Raw genomic sequence first — 5,464 nt, forward strand, 5'->3', positions numbered from 1 at the left:
CGAATTATTTCCATAGCAACTGCAATGAGCAACTGAGAGTTTTACATACACTTGGTTAACATCTTGCATAATTAATCATAAATGTGTAAATGTCAGTCCTAACAGATGGTGTTCTTAGTCTTAACACAACCACAAACAGTGCAATGAGAGTTTGTTTGTGGTCTGCTCATCAGGAAATGATGTGATGTACTAACTACCTCGAGAGCCTTACAATTAGAACAGTTTAAACAGAAGTACTGCTGATTCTCTTCAGATATGAACACTAAGCCATCGTTATAACAGCTAGTAATTTTAATCATGCTAGGAGTTGAATTTTACAGAGAGATGCTTGCAGCAGGACATGCACAACAAATTGCTATGGGATAAACTACAATAAGATATTATCAAAAGGACCAGCAAAACGTTTCTATGACTTGTACACAGGCAGTCACAGAGTCATTTCACCACAGAAGAATTGGTGCAGAATCGTTTAAAAGCAGTTACTTTGAAAAGGAATGGATTTTTTTTCCATTGAGGAACTAAACCTACTGGCAATTATTTCAGTCAATTGTTGATAAAATTTTGCTTAAGGAAACCTGGATTGAGAAACATACCTGGTCATCTAGAGAGACACAAGACACAGGTCTTGATTAAAACCAAACAGCAAGAGCACCACCAGCACAAATTCCCTTCTCCTAATCTATTAAGCCAAATATTATATAGAATTCAAATCGGAATAGATTTAGAATCCTTAATAATCAAAAATCAAATCGTATTTTAAAATGCTGAAATATCTTCATCCAGTATACAGATGTTTTACCTTTTCTTGAAATCAAGAATTTATTCATTTATTTACAAATCTCTATTAAATATTAGGCAACTATTTTCTGTTCAAACATTTGTGTTTGAGAACCATATGACGTGGGAATTTGTCAACAGTGTGCGTCACAAACACATCCCTCCCCGATGCACTCAATGCTTTCTATGCTCGGTTTGAGTACAATGCCAACGGCGCAGTGTCACCTGCCCTGACAGCCCCAAATGTACCTGTGCCCTCCGTCGCGACTATAGATGACAGATCATTCTTCCTGAGAGTAAGCCCGAGATAAGCAACAGGTCCAGACAGAGTTCCCGCCCATGCACTTAGATCCTGCGCATGCCACCTGGCAGAGGTATTCATTGACATTTTCAACCTCTCCTTGCCAATATGAAATGTCCACATTCTTCAAGAAGATCACCATCATCCCAGTACCAAAGAAATCGTATGCAATGTACCTTAATGATTACTGCCCAATGGCTCTGAGCTCCATAATCACGAAGTGTTCGAGATGCTGGTCATGGCCCATATCAGCTCTTGCCTCCCAGCTGCCTTGATCCCCTGCAATTTGCCTACTGGCAAGACAGGTCTACAGTGGATGCCATTTCCCTGGCCCTACACTGATCCCTGGAACATCTGGATAACAAGGACACCTATGTCAGGCTCCTACTCATCAACTACACTTCTGCCTTTGACACCATAATCTCTTCCAGACTAATATCAAAACTCTAAGACCTAGGTCTCAGCTCAGCCCTCTGCAACTGGATTATAAATTTCCTGACCCACAGACCACAATCAGCGAAGATGGACAAAAGCACTTCCTCCACGATAATCCTCAATCCTGGCACCCCACAAGGATGCATTCTCAGCCCCCTACTGTACTCCCTGTACACCCATGATTGTCTTGCCAAATTCCATATGAATGCCATCTACAACTTCACTGATGACACCACCTTTGTAGGCTGGATATCAAACAATGATGAGTCAGAATACAGGAAGGAGATAGAGTGCTTTGACTCCTGGTGCAAAGATAATAACCTCTCTCTCAAGGTCGGCAAAATAAATGAACGGATCATTGACTTCACGAAGAAACGAGTGGGACACACCCTATCTACATCAATGGAGCTGAGGTGGAGAGGGTCAAGAGTGTCAACTTCGTGGGAGTGACGCTAACTGACAATCTGTCCTGGACCTCCTACATAGATGGGACAGTCAAGAAGGCACAATGCCTCTTATTTCTCAGATGGCTTAGGAAATTAGGCATGTTGATAAGGACCCTAACCAACTTTTACAGATGCACCTTCAAAAGCATTCTATCTGGGTGCATTACTGCCTGGTAAGGCAACTGCTTTGCCCAGGACCATAAGAAACTACAGAAAGTTGTGTGCACAGCCCAGACCATCACAGAAGCCAACCGCCCCCCCATCCAGGGACTCCATTTACACTGCATGTTGCCATGGAAAGGCTGCCAAAATCATCAAAATCTCCTCACAACCCGTTAATGCTCTCCAACAAACTTTTCCGTCAGGTAGAAGATACAGAACACACGTACCAACAGATTCAAGAACAGTTTCTTGCTTTCCGTTATTAGACTGCTGAATGGACCTTTCTAACTTCAAATTATGTTGATCTTGCTAACGCTTTGCACATATCCTGTGCAGCTGTACCCTATGAGCAGTATGTCCTTGTTTGCTATGACCTGTCTGTACTGCTCACAAAACAAAGCTTTTCACTGTACATGTGACTAAAATAAATCAAATCAGGTCAAAATCAATTCACTTCCAACTTTGTAACTGAAACTGATTACCACTTCTATTTTGCTTTCTTGCTCTTTCCCGTGAGATTAAGTTTAAAATTGTAAGTGCCAATAGTGTTCATGCAAAATATGGGTGATTTTCATTGGTGAAACGCTTTTTCAGTTCACAATGCTGTGTCTATGTGCAACCTATTAAAGAGCCTCCTGCCCAAACAGGGAGGTTGCGCATCATTGCCAGATGCTGCACTGTTTGAATGTGTCATATTCTTTGGTTGATAAGTGACCAGTGAAGCAGATCAGCCCCTCAATTCAACAATTGCCACTGCATGTTCTCCTCCAAACTGTCAGGGAAGGACTGAAATGCTCTTTCCTGACTATAGCATTCAGAAGGCCCTCCTACCAGAGAAAGACAGCCTGGTTAGAAATGGCAGAGGAAGTGAGACCCACACTGATGACAGGACTCTGGCTACAACCACAAGACTGCTTGATATGCACCAGAGAGCAGGTGAATATGTGACAGTGATGTCAGGATTGGTTGCAGTTTTGCACAAAATGTGGAGGAGTCCATGCACATCATAAATTGGCAGGGGAATTGAGTTTAAGAGCCATAAGGTTATGCTGCAGCTCTATAAAATTCTGGTTAGACCACACTTGGAATATTGTGTTCAGTTCTGGTCACCTCACTATAGGAAAGATGTGGAAGCTTTAGAGAGGGTGCAGAGGAGATTTACCAAGATGCTGCCTGGACCGGAGGGCAGGTCTTATGCGGAAAGGTTGAGGGATCTAGGGCTTTTTTCACTGGAGTGAAGAAGGATGAGAGGTGACTTGATAGAGGTGTACAAGATGATGAGAGGCGTCGATAAAGTGAATAGTCAAAGACTTTTTTCCCAGGGTGGAAATGACTATTACGAGGGTGCATAATTTTAAGGTGATAGGAGGAAGGCATAGGGGAGATGTCAGGTGTAAGTTCTTCACACAGAGAGTGGTGGGCATGTGGAGTGCGCTGCCGGCAGTGGTAGTAGAGTCAGATACTTTAGAAACTTTTAAACGACTCTTGGATAGGTACATGGAGGATAGTAAAATGTAGGGTATGCGGGGTAGATTGATCTTAGTAGGATAATAGGTCGGCACAACATTGTGGGTCAAAGGGCCTGTACTGTGCTGTACTGTTCTATGTTCTATAAATTCTGCCATGTGTCTCATGCATTTGAGTGCTTAGCTTCATCTGTAGAGAGGCTGGCAACCATGATAGAGGGACAAGTTGAACATTCAATCCACATGTTCTGTGACCTATATTCCATTACTCCAACATTGGGCTCATTCTATTGGATAGGTGAGAAGTGTTAAGGCCTCTGGGCTTCTCTCCTCAAGAAGATGCTTCTGCACACCCAGATGGAGATGGAGCATGTACCAGCTGCACTTGGGTTTTTGCTTCAGGACACACTCCGAGTTAGCAGCACCTCCTTATCCCCTCCACCATCACTCTAACAAAGCCAGCAGGTCAGGTCAAGGGGAATACCTCTGAACCAGTCCAAGAGACTTTCAGTAGTTTGGAACCTTCAAGAGTCCATGGCTCTAAAGGAAACCCACCATGGTCATCCAAGGCAACATGGTATTACACTGAGCAAACTCTTATACCTTAGCTGTTGTTGAGTGGTACCTAAACATACTGGCACCTTGACATGGTGGCAGAAAAAGAAAAATGAAGTAGTATGAGTACCAATGGGGCATAGGTGATTTTTATATGTCTGTCCTGCTTGTTAAATTGTGCATAATATAATTTGTCTGGCAGATGGGCACAGTCATATTCATAGGTTACATTAAGTCTCTACTGCTGTCCAGCAACTAAAATAGTTAATCGTTTTTTCCATTTTTTTCCAAAGTACGACACTTACCAACAGACTGGCCTTGAACACAAGCATTGAACAAATATCAGTGAGCACTACAAGAAATAAATTATAGGGACTGGAGGTACCACTTAATTAATGGATCATTAGATACATTAAAACTGAGGAGTAAATCAACAGCTGGAGCAAATGATTTAAAATTCTCTTACTATCTTTTACTTTCCAGCCTCCTCCTATATTGCAGTCAAACGACTTGTTAATTTCACCAGATACAAATACATATCTAAAAGAAAACAAAAATGTTGTGATCCCAGCTGATGTCACTATTGAACAAGTCAGATTCAAGGCTGAAATCTCAGTTCATTGATCTTGTTTTGTATCCTGCTTTTTTTTTTATTTAACGTGGTGGTCCTTTGCTGAAGCACAATCACACAAGGCTGAAGATTTAAAAATAAAAGTTTATTACACAAAATAAATGAAGATGTAATAGAACACACCACGCTGCTTAACACAATTTGAAAGATTTCAAAGCACATTGTAAAATAAAATCTCATATAGTCAGGTGTAATCAAATAACAATACTCAAATACCGGACACTGTTCCCTTCTCTAGCACACCTATAATTTTGAATTAACTGATTTTTCAACTCCCAGTGTTCAGAGCTTGATAGCCTTTTCTTTAATTAGTCATAGAACTGTGCCTAAACTTTCTTAGATTCAAATAACCTATTCAGATTTCTAACCAAATCAATTTTCAAACCAGAACTGTGATGCAGTAATCTATTTCCCAACTGAACTAATTCTTTTCCCCAGAAAACATTGTTTTTACATCTAACCTCAGCAATGCCTTCAGAAAACTGAAACCAAAAGCTTTCCAAACCATGGGATTTTCCCATAAGCAAAATAATCAAGTTAATTTCTTTTCATGTTTGTTCTCTTTAATTGTAAAACTCTCACAGTCAAAAAATTTCCATTACCACTCCAGGATGTGCACTCTCTTGCATTGGTCTAATAATTATGGTTCCAGAAAAACTGACGGGTTAATTTTAAGACAACAAGGTGCAGG

The sequence above is a fragment of the Rhincodon typus genome, chromosome 3 (genome assembly GCF_021869965.1).
Source record: "Rhincodon typus isolate 14 chromosome 3, sRhiTyp1.1, whole genome shotgun sequence".
Lineage (NCBI taxonomy): Eukaryota > Metazoa > Chordata > Chondrichthyes > Orectolobiformes > Rhincodontidae > Rhincodon > Rhincodon typus.